The sequence below is a fragment of the Sciurus vulgaris genome, assembly GCF_902686455.1.
Source record: "Sciurus vulgaris genome assembly, chromosome: 8".
In the NCBI taxonomy this organism is placed as follows: domain Eukaryota; kingdom Metazoa; phylum Chordata; class Mammalia; order Rodentia; family Sciuridae; genus Sciurus; species Sciurus vulgaris.
The window spans coordinates 20497868-20516824 of record NC_136468.1 but is presented as its reverse complement, the minus strand read 5'-3'; positions in this window follow the sequence as shown (position 1 = coordinate 20516824).

Genomic DNA, 18957 nt, shown 5'->3' with positions numbered 1-18957 from the left:
AGTACACTAATTGACCCCGTTAACCCTTCTGGCTAAGGACTTCCTTTAGTTCAGTGTTGACAGGTGCCCACATTGTGCCGGCTCAGGGCGTGCGCTCATCAAATATTGAACATGTAGTTAGCCTTCTATTCACATTAATTCTTGTTCCTCCTCATCTTTTTAAGTCAGCTGTTTGCAGATTTTACACTGCATTAGCATTGTCTGGTATACTTATTGAAAATATAGGTTTCTAGAACGCATATACAGGGATTCTGATTTATTAGGTCTAAAGCGGGACCCAGTAGTCTGCACTAATAACTAGCTCCCCAGATGATTCTGTTGTGGTCTCCAGGTCACAAAATGGAAAAATAATTTTTTAAAAATAAGTTGTGGAACTTGAGGAAGACTTTAGACTTTCTTGTCTCACAAGAATAAAAACATCATCACACTCTAAAATCCTACTTAGTCCCAACCAGGTACTTTGACTTTGCTATTGCTCTTGTATTCAATTCAATTATAACCTAAATATGTGTGGTTAAATATTGAACAGTAGCACTGACGTTTTATAGTAGGAACTGGGAAGCAAAAAGGAAGTGTAAATGTATTGCTTCTATCAAAAACCTGACTTGCTGGGAGAACGAGATATAAACACATTTTACAAATAGAGAATAGTGCAGCACTATTGTACGTACTTAGTAAGTGCTCAACAAACACTGTTGATTGCTGTTGTTGATGATTGAATAAGTGCTATGTTGGATAGTTCAGATTGTAAATGCTATGAGAGTTTAAAAGGAAAAAGAGGGAAATGTGCCTTTTTTCACCTGGCATTTTTGATGGAAGTGCCTGGAAATTGGTAGTTCTTGAAGTTCCCTAGATCATTTGACTGTTCAGCTAAGGCTGAGAACCATTAAAGTAAAGGAAATGAGTACCTTAAAAGGTTGGGATTAGGAACAACATCAATAGGTCATTTTTAAGGCTGCATCTCAGTCTGATTGAATCAAACCATTAGGGGTGGGACCTAGGTATCTGACAGCTTTAAAACTCCCCCAGGCAATTCTAATGTACAGTCAAGGTTGCTTTACCTTAACTCTCATAATCGTCAATCCTGGCTGTATAATAGTCACACGAGGGACTTGTTAAAACAAAAAATTATTTTTAAAAAAATACAAATCTCTTTTCAGACTAAATATAGAAGAATATTTGAGAGTAAGTCTCAAGCAATGACAATATCCCCAACTCCACTGTAGGTAATTCTGCCTAGAGGAAAGCTGAACAGAACACTCTTTCCTCTAATTTCACTAGAGATGATTTCTCATCACACAAAACTTAATTTTTCTTATATCCCCAGAATTTGAGAGCACTAAAAGGATGTTCTAAATGTCCCTCATTAAATCTCAGATAAAAATCAAAATATGTCTAAGTGATTGAACAAAGAAATGGCCAAAGTGCCATAATGTCTGCATATGTTCTGTGTCTTTCGTCCTTCCTACATGTTTTTGTTTTGACCTACCTCAGTGCATATTAATTTAATGTGCATGTTAATTACCTGGGATCTGGTTAAAATACAGATTCTGGTTCTGAGGTGTGACCTGAGATTCTATATTTTTAACTAGATCCCAGGTGACACTAATGCTCCTAATCTGTGACCACACTTGGAAAAGCAGATGCTCATAAATTAGTTCACTCTAGTGACCTCTGCATCTTCCCATCATTGGTTCAGAGACCTCATGCTGGCAAGCCTGTCCTTACTTTCCTCCTTCCCCTTAACCTACATTCATGCTCAGAGAAACACATTTATTTTTCTTCCTCCTTCATTTTAATCCCAAATATCTATGAAGAGTAATTTATATGTATAGTCTACTTTTTAAGCCTCCAATCAGCTTCTAAAACTACTCTGATCAAAGCCAGATTATTGAAAGTAGTCTCATAGAGAGTCTTAATGACTTTTTAATTGTCAAAACCACAGTCTCATCTTATTTGATCTCACAGTAGCTTCTGACAACGAAAGCCCCAGACTTCTTGAATTTCTCTCGTCCCTCTATTTCTAAGACATGAGTCTTGTCTTTTTCTATTATTATTCTTTTCAGTTTCCTTTGTGCAAACTGAAAACTCCCCTGACCACTGAGTTATTTTTTCCAAATTCCACCACTTGTCCCCTCCTCTTATTCTGAACACTTTGTACTGGCAATTTCACTCCTGAGACCTCCACCATCACATATGTAACTGTGTGTATATGTAATATACATGTATGTGCATTGACCCAATCGCCCTGTATCCTGGTTCCAACTTCCCAACTCTTTTGCCATCTTTACTAACATTTCCCTGTAAACCCCTCACCCCCTGTACACACGTTTCCTTATTTACCCTCACTTGTAGGCCTTTCTTTCTATTGAGCACATGATCTACCACCTCTTCCCTTGGAGAATAAAATCTTACTTTAGTCTTCCTTTTCTTTCCACCACACATTTATTTTGTCTTTACATTCTATCATTTCTACCTCAGAAATATCTCTAGATTCCAGTCTCTCCTACATCCATTGATATCTGCTTATCCTCCTGTAAGGGCCTCCTAACATCTCAGTACCTTCAGCCTCTTCCTTCTTCAACCCATTCTCTATGATGCCTCCAGACTTTGTTCCCCCAAACAAACCCAAACTCTTCATATCACATTGCTATTCCAAGATGTCTGTTCCCCAGTTATCTCATACCATGTGATGAAGTACCCCAAAACATGCCAGTTCAAAGCAAAACAAAAAGAAAACAAATAACAACAAAAAAGAGCACCTGTTTTTCTCTCTTACAGTTCTGTATGTTGACCTTGCTCAGCCCAGCCCACTGCTGGTCTGTTCTCTACTGGAGTTTCTCATGCAGTTGCACTCAGATATTGGCTATGTCTGGAATCATCTGAAGGTTCAACTGGGCTGGCACTCAGGATGGCTGGAACAGCTCTGCACATGGTCTCTCTTATGCTGTGCTTCCTCACAACATGTTAGACTCAAGACAGTTGTACTTCCTAAATGACAATGGGCTTTTCTTGGAACAAGCCTTAAAGGATGTCAAGACAGTCACTATAGTGACCTCAGAAGTCACACAGTGCCACCTGCACCACATTCCGGTTCCTAAAGAGGAGACTAACAAAGGCACTGGTTTGTGCTTGTGTGTGAGGAGGCGTTCTTGAAAACCACCTATCCAATGTTCTTTGTTTTCCACACTCAGTCGAAGGTATACAAACAAGCCACATTCAAATCTTAGTTGGCCTCTCTGGCTTCATCTTCTGTCAATCTTCTCAGTGCTATCTGGAGTCAAGCTACAGCAAACACTCTCTTTTCTCTGAGTTTATTGTGGCTTTCAAAATTTGTGCCTATACATATGCTATCCTGTCTGTTTGGAATTCCCTCTTCTCTTTGGCTATCTTTTAGGATAGTGGAGTGGGTAAATATCTCTGCATTGCGAGGGGGAAGGGGCCATGCTCAGATGTCTCCTTTCTGGGGGTAGCTTTTCAATGTACCACTCATTTCTCTCTTCTCTACACCTCCAATGCTCCCTCCATACATCATCACTCATTAATCATGTTGCATTGTAGTTATCTATTCTCCTGTCCATCTCCCTTTCTAGACTTTGACCTTATGGGCAGGAGCTATGAGTAACTAATTTATCTGTAGATCTTCAGCATCTTACATGGTGACTGCCTTGTAATACGTGCACATATTTTGTGTTGAATGAATGAATGAATGAATAAATGGACTCAGCCAAATAAGTTGTACCTCATAAATATGTAATATTTTCCAGCCTGATAATGTTTTCCATGTAAACATCAAAAACGTACTGCCAAATGAATCTGCACAAACAGGGATACATAACCAACACTCAGGTTAGGAAACAGAACATTACCAGGATTCCAGGAGCTCCTTGTGTCCCCTTCCAGTTACTCACCTCATCCCAGCGGAACTGACGTTTTGATTTTCTAGCATCAGGGATTTTTTTCTTATTTTTGAACTTTACCCAAATGGAATCATACAGTACATTTTCTTTGGTTTTTGCTTCATTCATTCAACATTGTTAGTTCATCTAGGTTTGTTGTGTGCATTTGTAGTTTATTCATTCTTATTGCTGTATAGCATTTTCTTTTATGAATATATCACAATTCATTTATTTGTTCTCCTGATGATGATAATTGGTTATTAGGAATGGGGTTGTGTATCTTTTAATGAATGCATTTCAGTTGGTTATCTGTACATCAATAGATAACAGGTTCAGCCAGGATACAGGAACCACACAATAATTTGGACAGAGAAACTTTAATATAAGGAATTATCAACTAGTATCAGAGTATCAGCTACCATACGGGACAAGAAAATTCCTAAGATATAGGAATAGCAAATATGGGAGAAGCTACTACCTGAGACTGGCACAGACTACCCAAGGCAGGAACAAATTTGGAAAATAGACTCTCTCCCCACATCCCCAAATTAATATTCAAGTCTTATTTGAAGAGGGTGTGGTTGTAGCTCTTTGACTAACAGAGAAATTGAGTGAAATGCCGACTTGCTAGGAGCTGCCCTTGGGTCCAGCTGGGCCACTGGTCAACCTTATTGGGAAGCTGGTGGGAGCAATGTACTTGCTACAAGGTAGCACTGGGCCCCTGCAGAACCTTATGGGTACTACCTGTAAGGGTACTATTGCACTCACTAGGGTGAATGCCTCAGGGTGTCCCACATGCTGAGTGAGCATTTTCAGGCCCAAGAAAAGAGGAGGGAACACCAGAAGCTGGAAGAGAAACAGCCTCTTTTCCAGTGTCCCTGCAGCTCCTTCCATGACAAAGCCCACATTGTACCACTTGGTAGGAGAGAAATGCCCACAGGTCCAGCTCCAGCATCACAAGCAGGGCCATGAAGGGTGAATCTGGAACAAATGAGCTGCAAACTGACAACTGGAACATTCAGGAGATTTTTAAGGGTCGTGTCAACTTCCCTAGTTTAATTGAAACATCATAAAATTAGAGTTAAAAAGTGCAGTTATGACTTCATCTCTCAGACCTTTTCCCCCTTTCTTTTTCCCCCAAATTCAAAATTCTAACGTCTTTGAATGAATAGCAACTTCTCCAATAGCACCAGGGCTCAATGTGTTCAAACTCCACAGAATCCTCTTACCTTGTAAGGAAGGACCTTTGGCTTTGGGAACATTAGTCATCCTTGCCCTTGTGTTCTCCGTGGGACAAACTGTCAAGGTTGTTCTAAACGACATTTTTACTTCTAGTTCCAGCCACTCAGACAGATTTTGAATCATTTATAAAATCCACTTAAGCAAGTTGTTGACAAAATTTAAGTAAGATGACTCCTGTGGGATACTGCTTGATAAGTCTCGAGTTGACAATCCTACAGAGATCTGTCATTTCACTTTTTAAAAGCCTATTTTCCATATCTATCACACGAGGATGGTTTTCTCATCTCTACATCACATAAATCTTGAGATGCTTGGAGCTGTGCACAGGAGAGGCACACTATAAATATACTTAAGGTATTATTTATAAAGTCAAAATAATCCTGTTGCTTGTTTCATGGTCCTATTCAAGCAATGCCCCAATGTATTGGTAGATTTATGTACTTTAACTTCTTCAAGGGCATTACTTAAAGACAGATTTTCTTTTTCAGATCACTGTGGTTAAGGAACATGTAGTTTGGGCTAAGAAGAAAAACTTCAAGGACTTTGTCTTATTAGCTCCTGGCAACCTCCATTCTTTCTGCCTCAATGAACTTGATTACTCTAGGTGCCCAATACATGTAGTACCATGCAGCATTTGTCCTTTTGTGACTAGCCTGTTTCACTTAGCATAATGTTCTTGAGGTTCGCCCACCTGGCAGCATGTATCAGAATTTCCTTCCTTTTCAAGACTGAATGATATTCCAGTTTATGTATATACCACATTTTGTTGATCCATTCATCCATTGATATGATTTAGAGTTTAAGTGTGTCCCCCAAAGGTTCATGTCCTGGAAGCTTGGTCCCCAGTGTGGTGGTGTTGAGAAGTAGAATTTTTCAGAAGTGGGGCTTAATGGGAGGTGATGACATCTTTAAATGGCTTAATGCTCCTCTTGAGGGATTGCCTTCTCATTCTTGTGGAAAGAAATGCAAGAGAGAGTAATAAAGTGAGTCTACTCCATGCATTTGGCCCGTTCTGTGAGCTGTTGATTCATTTTGTTTCTTTGCCATGTAGTGACACAGCCAGGTGGGGCTTCAGCATCCTGGTACCATGCTGTTTTGATCCTCCAGCCACTAGAACAATGAATCAGATAAACCTCTTTTAATTATCAAGTACCCAGCCTCAGGTATTTTGTTAAAGCAATAACAAATGGACTAATACAACCAGTCAGTGGACAGTTCATTTGCTTCCATCATTTGGTTATTGTGGAATAATGTTAGAAACAGGGGTATATGAATATCCCTTCAAGATTGCTTTCAGTTTGTTTTGGAGAGATGCCTAGAAGTGGAATTTTTATATCATGTTTCTATGTTTAATTTTTTTGAGGAAACTCCATAGTGTGCTGATTTTTACTCGACCATTGAACCACAGTCCATGAGCCCTGATACTGGCCCTGGTTCCTTCAGGAAAACTTCTCTCTGGCTGAAAGCTGACTGATGCTCCACCAGTGCCCTCTAGTGCCTGCTACTCACTTCTGATCCATCAACATGACTGAAATCTTTTTCTCGCCTCTCACCCCCAACCACATCTTAAGTTCTGTGAGGTCAAGGATAATGTTCTTGTCACTTTTGTAAATTCAGCTCCTAATAATGATCAACTATAATTGCATTATCATATAGTAATCATTATGCGATAACCACCCATAGATATTGTTGAGTGAATGAATGGCTCAGTAAATAAATGGAGAGAATGAAGAGTGTTCTATATTCCTTCATTGAGTTCTCCCTGCCTTTTATAGCTTTTGTTTTCTATTCTTTCACACTGTTGCTGTTTTTACCTTCGGCACGTTGACCCTTGGCCCCATGCTGGCCCTCTACGGCTGAGCGACCTAATGGCCTAAGCGTGAAGATTGGACTTAAAACTGAGCAAGGAATGGAGGGTTCTCTATAACTCAAATTTATAGCTTTAGTGTGTAATCTTATGGAAAGGTAGCTTGGGAATTCAAAGACATATTTTGTTTCCCTCCTGGCTCTTGTGTTCTGAGCTGAGTCATCAATCAGCTGATTGCTAGGTTTAAAAGTCTCTGCTGTTTTGTAAATCTGTAAAAATTCATTAAGAGTCTGGTTACTCAGCTGACACGATGCTGGGAGTGTGGAATTGTATACCACAATGCTTGCACATGTTCAGAGCCTAACGTGTATTTGTTGATAGGCAAAAGAAAAGCTCAGAGCACATTTCTGTTGCCTTCAACAATAACAGCAAATATATGGAGCCCTGAAGAAATGCCAGGCATTGTACTCAAATTATCTTACTTAATCCTCATAAAAACCCAGTGAGATAGGCACTCTCATTACATCCATTTGATAGATGAGGAAATTGAGGTTTCCTGAGATTAAGGTGATAAGAAGTTAAGAACTTGGCTAACACCCAGTTCTGTTTGATTCTAGAGTCCACAGTCATAATTACTGAACTCCATTGACCCAAAAGCCCTTCAGTTTGATCAGAGAGGCAGGTAAACACGTGAAATCACCAAGCCTTCTCAAAGTACACCAGCCTGTGACCAGGTTCCTGGTACCTCTCTCCTCATCTCCCCTCTTCTTGTGTAACCTGCTTTCCAGCTCCATTGGGCTCCTTTATGTTCTTGCAGGGGCTCCTGCTGAGCCCCTTCCTGTCCAGGGCCTTTGCATGACTTTTGCCTCTGTCTGGAACACTTCCCCCAGGTGTATCCATGGCTCCTTCCTTCCTTTCGGTCAGTTCTGTGCTTACATGTTACTTCCTCAAAGACCTTTCCTGATCACTTATCCAAATAGCACCCCTACCATAAAAACTGATCTGACCCTTCTTTATTTAATTTTACCATTACCTGACACGATATCAATTATCTTTATATTTAGTTTTTATTATCTGCCTCTTCTACTCAATGGTAAATGCCAGGAGGCCAGGGATTTTGTGTGTGCCCCTGGTGTCTAGAACAGTGCCTGGCACACAGTAGTATTCAATACATACCTGTCAAATGAACAAATACATTTCTTATATGTCAGTGTTCTTTAAAATAACTGACATGTATTGAACAGCAGTTCTGTGCTGGGCATTTTGCCAGATGTTTTACATTATGGTATCTCATATATTACTTTGCTGTGCTCCTATGAGAGGTATATTATTTTATTTTCATTTTACAAACCTAGATAAGGAAATCAAGTTCAGAGAGCTTGAATAACATGTCTGGGCAGTTGGTAGCTGAGCAGGGATCTGGACTATAGTCTAACTCGCAGTCCATGGGCTTTCTTGCTATGAATTATGTACTGGGAGTTCACTCTGCTCCTGTTTATTTTTCATGCAGAGCGGCAGTGTACATCTCCAAAGTTTTATGTGGAAAGTTCTTTCTCTTCCATTTTTGCACTGATGGTATATCAATAAGTTCTAACAGGCAGAGAAGAAAGCTGGGTTCTGGGGCGTCAAGCTGCAGCCTAACTCCCACAGCATGCTGTAGGTCAGAACGTGGGGCACAGTCCAACTGTCCGGGATTAGATCCTTCCTATCCCCCTGCTTTTGTCCAACCTGACAGATGGTTTACTGTGAGTAGTAACAGAGAGACTGGGGAACATGGAGATAGGGAAGATTTCACATTCCTGCCCACCTCATTGGTACAGGACAGCTTGTTCCTATGCCAAAAATTTTCCAAAGTTTGCAATGATGTGTCAACAGGTTGTTTTTTTGTTTGTTTGTTTGTTTTTGTTTTTGTTTTTTCTGAATTGCAATGTTTGCAATCTGCTTTTTTTGAGTTGCTCTGATGGTTGTGCTCCAAGAGAGGACAGAGTTGCTGAGCCCTTCTGCAAGATCAGAATCCTCAGAATGGGGAACCTGGAAGGTACTTGGGCAAACACACCCTGTTCACTTTAGCTTGTTTTGGAAGGAAGGACAGAAGGAAAGCAGTTCTTTCCTGCAAAACAAAACAGCTCAGAATTAATAGCAACTCTCTTTCCAATGAAGCATCAATATGGTGCTCTGCATTTTTATTAAAACTAAAAGTTTTGCAGAAGCTAGAGGGGAAGGGAAAGGGATAGGAAGATGTTGACCAAAGCAAACAAACTTTGGTTGGATTGGAGGAGTGAGTTTTGAGGTACCTGTTGCACTGCACGGTGCCCACAGTTAATAATAATGTGTGCTTCAAAATTGCTTAAATAAATTTTTAACATTCTCACTACAAAAAAAAAAGTTTGAGCTGATGGACATACCAATTACCATGATCATTACGCTGCACCCCATAAATATGTACAATTGTTATCTCAATTAAAAACAAAACAGACAAAAATCTGGAAAAAATGATGAGTTGGGAATACTATAATGTACACATAGATCATTGAGGACACTATAATGTACACATAGATCAAAGCATCACATTGTACTTCATCCGTAGACACAATTATTTGTCAATTACAAATTTAAAAGTATGCTTATTTGTAAAAATGAAAAGTAAAAAGTTGGGGTAATTTTTAAATTTTTATTAATGAACGTTTTGTTGTTGCTATGGAGTCTGCGCTGGCTTCCTCTCGCCATGCACAAAGTCGTGAAAGAGATGGGAGGGTTGTGGAGGAGGGTGGGCGGCTTGGAAGACAGCATGGTGTGGTGGTGACAGCTGAGGACAGGGAAGCTGCAGCTTGCCTGCAAGGGGCCAACTCGTGATGAGGCATCTGGGAAGACTCCAGGGAACCACATTCACTGTGCAATTAACCCGCAGCAGGAAATACAGAGGTCCTCACACAGACCCGTAAGGGGAGTCTCAATTTCCATAACTGGCAGTTCCCCCCAAAAAGAAGGAAAAGGGCAATTAACCCAAGGTCAGACACCTAAGAGCACTTGATTAAAAGTCTTCAGTGATCTTTGATATCTTTATGGAAAATAAAAATCCCAATTTCCTTCCAGTGTCCTTCCTCATGACCTATTTTCCTGTCTTCTTTCACCTGGACCTCGCTGTGCAAAGCTGCATAGGCCTCCCTATGGCGCCTTGTCCTGTCTTGGGGCTTTGCATCTGTTCATGATTCCATCTCTAATGCCCTCCCTTTAGGACCATCTAGCAAGCATCTGCTCATTTCTTCAAATTTTGCTCAGGTGGGGTGAGAAGCCCCCTCAGCCCCGTCTGGAGACGGAGTCGTACCTTGAGAAATTGAATGGCACCTGTGTTTCATGCATCTCCACTCACCACAAACACAAACCTGACCGTCAATTCCAGACACACTCTGCAGTGGCTTCCACAGAGCACAGAGTCAAGGTGCAAAGTCTGAATGGAATTGTGGCCTCCGACACTGGTCCTCTTGCTGTGGAGCCCTCCCCTAACCTTTTCTTCTAGAACTGCATGGTCCTATTTGGTAGCCACTAGCCCCATGTAGCTATTTAAAGATTCAATGTCTTAGTCATGGTACTCACTACTCACATATGTCTAGTGGTTTTCCTGTTAGTGAAGTTTTTTTTTTTTAAATAAATTTCACTTGTATATTACAACAAGGTGTAATGGGATACAAGAAAATAGCAAAAAGGTTACTATAGTGAAGCAAACTAACATGTCATCTCAGATAGTTGCCCATTTTATTTTTGTTTTTATGGCAAAAGGAGCTAAAATCTACCCGTTTAGCATGAATTCTGTATATGGCACAATCTGATCACCTGCCGTTCTCATGCTGTACATCAGGCCTCTAGACATGTTCACCTTAGGGATCTGCTGCAGTTTACAGAGCGTTTCTCTTGTTGCAGAAAGTCCTATTGGGCAGCGCTGCTCTGGGGCCATCTACCCCACTCCTCCTCTCTGCTGACGTGCTAATAGACTGGAACTGCTTGTGCCTCCACACCTTTGCTTATGGTGTTCTCTCTGCCTGGACTGCCCTTTCCACTCTTCCCCTCCTGGGGAGGTGTTAGGAGTCTCCCGTGTGAGTTCAGGCATTGCGTCCTCTGGAGCCCTTCCCTGAATCCAGACCAAGCTCCGGGCCCTTGTGTTCTTACAGCCTCCTCTGCCTTTCTCTCCCGCAGCACTGACCCTCTTGAATGCTTGGTGTCTGAGCAGGGGAGGCCTCCAGGATGAGGACTCTGGACAGCATTCATCCCAGCATAACCACTGATTCATAGCAGAGGCTCAGTAAAACTTGCTGATTGAAAAAGAAGCAATACATACAAGACAAAAATCATTAAATTAAAAAACAATTTGCTGAATGAATGAATGAATGACCCTATGGGCTAGTGACAGCAGCCTTGGGAGTGTCTGGAGCTGGAAACATTGACATCCACCTGGACCATAAGTGTGTTATTGGGATCTCTCTCTCTCTCTCTTTCTTTCTTTCTTTCTTTCTTTCTTTCTTTCTTTCTTTCTTTCTTTCTTTCTTTCTTTCTTTCTTTCTTTCTTCCTTTCTTCTTTACTGTTTTGGGTGTTTTCTCCTGTTAAACACAGAATAAAAATGAAAATAAAGAATCAAAGAAAAAGTATGAAAACGGCCTGTCCTCTCATCTCTGAGAGACGGTAGTCTTCCACCATCTTGATCTTTGGTAGCATTGTTAGCCCTTCCCTGGAATTCATGCTCAGTTTTTACTTGGTTGGACATAGCTGTAAGTTGCACAGCAGACAGGAACAGGGCAGTTGGGCAACTATGCCCAGGTGCCCTTTACAACAAAACTGGGCAAGGAACTGTAAGAGTACTCTCTGGCTCTCTGCAGGACCCCTGCTTGTTCATTTGTTCAGGAAATGGCCCTTCTTTAGTTTCTTGGGCCCCCAAAAGGTGGAAGATTTAAAAGAACTTTGATTCATAAAATCTAGTCAGCAGCTCAATGGAAGAGCAATTCTTCATTTTGTCATGGAAAACCGTACAGTTTCCTCTTCATTTTCCCTCCAGAGCCGTCTTCACCCTCGTCTGTCTTGCATGGAGCCCTGAGAGTCCCATCTCTATGGGACGCAGCACCCAGGCTCTCCTGCTCTCTGGCTTCCGGCCGAGTTTGGTAAACAGAAGGCCCCAGTCAGAAGGTCAGTGGTCAGAGGGGAGAAGAGAGAGTTCGGGTCTCCGTTTCCCTGCTCCTTGAACGATGGGCCCTGGTTCTGGCAACGGCTGCTTGTCAAACTTGGACCATAATTCCTGAAGAAGGCTCTTCTCCCATTAATATCTCTTACACCAATTATAATGTTCCCTCCCTAGAGTCCCTTCAGGCCTAGGGTTGGCAACCATTTCCTGCCATTTCCAGCCACTGGGTCTTTCACTGCCCTTTGTTGGTTCTCTTAATGCTAGACACACTTCCATAGAAAGTCCCTTCATACAACTCTCTTTAATTAACCTTTTGAATGTGACATCTGTTTTGAGACGCTGACTCACACAGGGTCAAATTCTGTACTGTCTTCTCTGGGGTCCACACTGTGGAGTGTGGGCTGGCAAAGTATGGAGGGTGGGGATGCGTGCATCTGCCCACACCTGTTTTGTAAATAAAGTTTTATTGGACCTCATCCATGTCCATTTATGCAGATTATCTATAATTGACTTTTACACAACAGCGTCAGAGTACAGTTGTTGTGACAAAGCTTAAAATGTTTACCATTTGATGCTTTTCTGAAAGAATTTCCCAACTCCTGTGATAGAACCACATGAACCTCCTCTAGACTTACTGCATCACTGTCTGTTCCCACAGAAGTTTGTAAGTCACACAACCTTTTCCCATACGGACCCTGCCTCGGAGGCCAGTGCCATCAAGCAAATATTTTATTGAGCATCAAATTATAGGCTATGGTGCAAGACAGACCTGGGTTCAAGTCTGAGCTCTGACACTTACTGGGAGACCCTGCGCAAGGTTTTAGAATTCTCTGAACCAAATTTCTTACTCCATTAAAAAATAAAAAATAAAAAATAAAAATAATAATAATAAAATAATAATAATATCACCTCTCTCTCTCTCTCATAGGCTTGTAGTGAGGAATGAATGTGATGAAAAGAATTGATGTAAAATGCTTCACCCGAGGCCTGGCACAGAGTAATCGCTTCACAACTGAGCCCTCTATGCAGCTCTGTGCTAAGAGGTGGGAATGGAAAGACCCCCAAGACATGGTCTTTTGCCTCAAGGAGCTCACAGATATGATGAGGGAGAGAGTTTTTTTGTGTGTTTAATTTGGGACAATAGCGTAGCTCAAATCCTCCTGATCCACCGCTGTTCCCCTCAAACGCCTAAGACTATCCCTTCTAGACCCAGCTGGGAAAACTGCAGAAACTCATGTTTGGGGGAATGGCCTTCGTTTTTGCCTTGTCCCACTGTCGTCCAATCAGGTGGGAGTGTCCCTGCTCTGTAAAAGGTGACATGTTCTATTTGGAGGTTATCACTTCAAAGCCATCCAATTCTATTGGTTCAATGGACAAGATGCAGCCACTGTGGAAAGTCCTTTACTTCATCTGCACCTCGCTGATCTGAGATCCCCTGCTTCATCTGCAGTAGCACCTTCCATGCCACAACATCATCCAAAATCTCCATGTACTTATTGGCATTCTGTAGGAGCCTTAGTGACAATACTGAGCCGATGGAAGGGTCTTATGCGTCATGAATATGAAAATCATTATTCAAATTACCCTGGTAGATGTTGAAGATAAAAGGAAATGTTTTATTTTGTGTTCATTAAGCACTTGAGGGTATGTTTCCCCTGGCTGCCGACTCATTATGCCTGTTATGGTTAATGGGAGTTAAATTCCAACATCACATCAAGGGGGAGAAATGATCCCTCAAGTATTTGGAAACTTTTTCCTCCAAATTGCAGATCAAAGCTAGGTTATGAACTTCTCTGCCGTCTTGCTAATGGATTAGACTAACTGCATTCTTTGAATATTTTTTTTCTCCAAACACTTACTATCCCTACATAGAGACGATTACGGAAATTTTGTAAGCATGAGAGATTGTGAGGTCTACCAGAGCCAGATGCCATTATGGGTTTTCCCTTTGGGGGAAAAATCTAGCATCGTATAAATGCCTGTTACACATCAGAGCTTTGCCTATTCCCTCTTGCCTGTGTTTGACAACGAGATGTCTCCTGTATGAGGAAACTGAGGCCCACGATGTGTAAGTAACCTGCCCCAAATCACATACTGATAGGAGAACAAGGCAATAAGTCCAGGGCTTTCTGGAATAGACACATAGTAAGTCACTGTTTTGGGGCCATCTTCTAAGCGTCTGTCAGATGCCTACTCTACGACGAATGTGTGAGAGGATGGAGGGACCATCCAATAAGAGCTAGCCAATGGCCAGTGGTGCAAAGGATTCACGTGAACCCACTCAAGCTGTCTGCTTGTGTTTTTCTCTGCTCCCATAGACCTGCTAATGAGAAAATGAATCAATTCCAGCTCACTGTGGGTGCCTAGCTAGAAAGGTGTCCCTTTCTGTGACTTGAGGAAAAGGAGCCTGTGTGGGGGTGAGGAAATGTGGGCAAGAAGGAGCAAGTTGCTGGTCTGTGACCTCAGCATGCTCGTGGGATGAGAGGCCCACTTTGTCAACTCATTATAGAGGAGGCTTCTAGTGACTTCCAGAAGGACAGAAATCCTAGAAAGCCCCGCCCATGAGGCTTTGGTAATACTTAAGACAAAATGTCTCTACTGTGGCATCAGAGCTGTGCTCTCATGGTTACTGAAGATGGAGGAGAAAATGAATCCCTGCCCTCTCCACACCATGTTTTCCTTTGGCTGCCTCCTGGCTCTACTGAGGAGGGTACTGGCTTTGCCTTCTCCTAGGCGCTGCTTGCTGGGTCTGGGAAATCTGTTGTTCTCCTTTGTGCTGTGGCTTGCTTCTGTCTGGAGTGAAATGTGGAACCCAGGGGGAGACGGAAATGGATCTGCTCAGCAATAGTTGAAGCAACAGACAACTCTGCTGAGACCCCACCTGGAAGGCTGTGCTCAGCTCAGAGCACCTAATTACCAGCCAGGTACAGACAAATGGGCTGAGCGTTTGGGGAAAAGCAGCAAGAGTGATGGAGAAGGGCAACTTGATTTATGAAGAAAGATTAAAAGAGCTGAATAGGTAGAGCTCAGTAAACGATGATGTGGAGGAACTCGGGGACCATCTCCTTATATCTGAAGGTTGTAAACAGTCGGCAGAGTAAGAATGATTTGGGTTAGAGCTAAGAAATGTAACAAAGAGTAATGAAAAGAAATTTATGATGATAATGGACTATAATTTTATACCTATTCCCAACCCAAGAAACCTCAAAACATTTTCTGGCTAAGTATAATATACACACTACAACGGGGTATATTCAGACTGTAAAGTGGCTTGTAATTTAACTAACGCCTTTGCAAAAAAATAATATTTAGTGAGAGGGTAACTGGCACTTTGTGTGTACAGTACAGGGACCGGGCTTTGTTTTGTCTGCTGCCCACTCTCAAGCACAGGGTGGTGGAGAATCACGTTGCTCGGTCGATAAGACCTCTCCTGAGGTTTTCTGAGGCACACACAATTCAACCCCGGTTTTTATGGAAAAAAGCAAAAGGATCTTTAAATTCAGAGAAATATAGGTGAAAGAAAGCAGGAAAGGCTGCTACAGCTTAGCTCTTACACCAGTCTTGGGTTTTCAGCTATCTGACTTAGGTGGTTTGTGCTGCTATAAAAATATACCATAACGGGCAGGTTATAACAATGGACACGTGCTGTTCACGGTCCAGAGGCTGGAAGCCCAAGACCAAGGCACTGGCAGATTTGGTGTCTTGCCAGGCAAGCTTTCTCATAGATGCCACCTTCTCAGGCGTCCTCACAGGGTGAAAGGGGCGAACGCACACTCTCCAGACTCTTTCATAAGGACGCTAATGCCATCCATGAGGGCTGTCCCCATGGCCCATCACCTCCCAAAGGCCCCACCTCCTAAGACCACCACCGTGGAAGTTAGGATCTCCACATTTGAGCCTGGAGGGACACAGACACTGAGGCCATTGCACCGATGGAGTAGGGGGACTGCAGCCAGGCCTCCTGTGTCTTCACCCTGCTCCTGTGCAGGTTGTGAATCTGTCATGGTCACCCTTTCTCATCTTGTGCTTAAGGAGGCAAATCTTTGCCCCCTTTCTGATTACGAAACTGAGGATGGCTGTCTGCTTTTGTTCTTCCCTCTGCTCGGAGCGTTCCTTTTTCAAATAGCCACATCTCTCACTTCTTCATTCAGTTTCTGCTCAAATGCCAACCTGGTTTTTCTGTTGTTGATTTTGGTTTTGGTTTTTGGTGCTGGGGATGGAACCCAGAGCCGACTGCACGCTAGGCAAGTGCTGCACCACTGAGCTACATCCCCAGCCCAAATCACTAGCGGGACTGTACCTGGTCCCTCTGCCTAAAGCAGCAGCACTCGCCCCCTCCACCCCTCTCAAGCCCCTTACTCCTTGTTGTCTTTAAAGTGTTCTTTCCATCACCTGAAGTTATACATGTTTATTACATAAATGTTTCTTCTCTGTCTCCTCTGACTTGAATGCATGCTCCTTAAGGACAGGGACTTTGTCGATTCTGTTCTGTTTTAGTCAGCTTTTTCACTGCTGTGACTGAGCAGAACCATTTTAGGGGAGGAAAAGTTTATTCGAGGGCTCACGGTTTCAGTCCACAGAAGGCCAGCTCCATTCCTCGGGTCTCGAGACGAGGCTGAATACCATGGCAGAAAGTTGTGGCAGATGGAAGCAGCCCACATGATGGTCAAAAAGCAGAGACTTCACTCACCAGATGGCAAAATATATACCCCAAAGGCACACCCCCGATGCCCACCTCCTCCAGCCACACCCCACCACTTCAGTTACCACTCAGTTAATTCTTACCAGGGAATTAATTCACTGATTGGATTAAGACTCTCAAAACCCAATCATTTCTCCTCTGACCCCTCTTGCATTGGCTCACATGTGGGCTCCTGGAGGACACCTCACATCCAACCGTAACATGTTCACTGCCACATCACCAGCATCCTACCTCACTACCTGGTCCCCCGTAGCACGTGCTCAGTAAACATTAACAACATGAACTTACCCGTTGTGCCTTGGGTTTCTCAAATAAAGAAACTTTACCAACTGCACCTGTACGTTTTGTCTGCAGCATGATTTTCAATCTCACAATGCTCTTATGCTTTCAATAGTTCTGTGGTATACAGTAGTGCTCTCCAGTTAACAGATGAAAAGTAAGGCACAGAATCACAACCTGAGAAGAACAGACACAGCAGGAGCCAGATCACATCCAGAGCTCCTGAGTTCTCAGAGCTTTCTTTGGTCCTTGGGCATCTCTTACCAGAGTCCAGATTTTATGTCTATAATCTCCTTGCTTCCTACACCGCGCAAACTTGTAGACAGTCATAAAGAGACTAAAGAAACTCTTCATGCAGAATTGGATAAGTGTAGAAAGTAATGATCTCATTATAGGAAAATCTATAAATCTGGGCCAACTCCCCTCGGCCGCTAATTACAGATACCGACGCCTCTGGCACTGGTCTTTTGCACAATATATACTCCCATTGGTTGTGAGCTTTGCTGTTCCAAGTAGCTGGGAGAGTGGAAGAGAGGCTTCACTGCTGGGTTTTTTCTGCCTTCCATCTGGTTAAGATTCTTAATGGCCGTGTATATGGTTGATAATGTGATTTCCGACCTAAGTTTTCACTGAATGTCTTCAACTTACAATCTGCAGACACATCAAGAGGATTCAGAAGTTCCCATCCCCCGTACTCCTAGCTCCCTGATTGGACAGTATCCTTGTAATTTTAATTTTTGTCATCCATACAGAGCAAGCAATATGCCAAAGAGCCATATGGGGACCAGGAGGAGGCAGACACAGTCCTTGGTCAGAGGCCTCATATGAGAATTTTCATAGGAGGTTGGAGAAGCTGAGCCACAGGCAGCAACTGCAGCTGTCCTGGGAAATGGGGGCATGAGGTGCTAGTCTCTGTGCGGGGGACACCAGATTCATTGGTGGGAAGACCAGGGTGATCATTTGGCCAAAGGTAATGCAGGGTGGACCGGCCACATGAGTGATACCTCCAGAGACAACATGGGGCCTGCATGGCAGAGAACATCTGGGCTTAGCTTTTCTTCTCTGGGAAATGAGAAACTCATTGCAAGTTCAGAGTTGATGTTTTGCCTCATTTTTTTTTCAGACAGCTTTCTTCCACCCCACAGCTCAGCAAGTAAGCCGCCCTCTCAGTCCTCCTTATGGCTGAGCAGCAGAATAAATGATGGAAAACCAGTGGTGCTAGAGCCCATAGGCCTCCCTCCGTTTGCATTTATCCTCTGTCTTTGAGGCTCTCTCCCACCCCACCCCCATCTCCTTATAGACCCACATGCTCAAATTAGAAATGTAAGAGCAAAAGCCAGATGCCTGCTAAGAGATGTCTTTCTGGAAAGAAAGCATAAAGATAGATAGCTCACCGTGGCTGCTATACAGGCCTCCCAAACAGGTGGGTCATGATTAAGTGGCCCCTCTTCTTTCTTGCTGATCAAAGAATTTTCTCTTTCTCTTTGGCCCTTCACTTGGCAGTGAGGAGAGTTCATTAACTCACTGAATGAAGGGAGCACATTTGGGCAAAGTGTTTTGGAGTGGAGGGAACTAGGTTCATGTGCTATGACTTGTCAGAACACTAAATGACAACAAATTTGGTTTAAAGATATTAATTGGCTTTTCTTTGCAATTCAAGAATCAAACAACACCTAGAGTGTTCTTATGAGTTTTGTAGACAGAAAAGGACTGAGGAAGGCATAAAAAGAACAAAAAAGTAAACTGGTTGCTTCAACATTATTTTCCTTCTAAGCTTTAAATATAGGGGACTTCTTTATCAGGTAATCTAGACCCCTTTTGATTGGTTGCTACGAGTCTCCTGTTTTTATTTGATTTGTT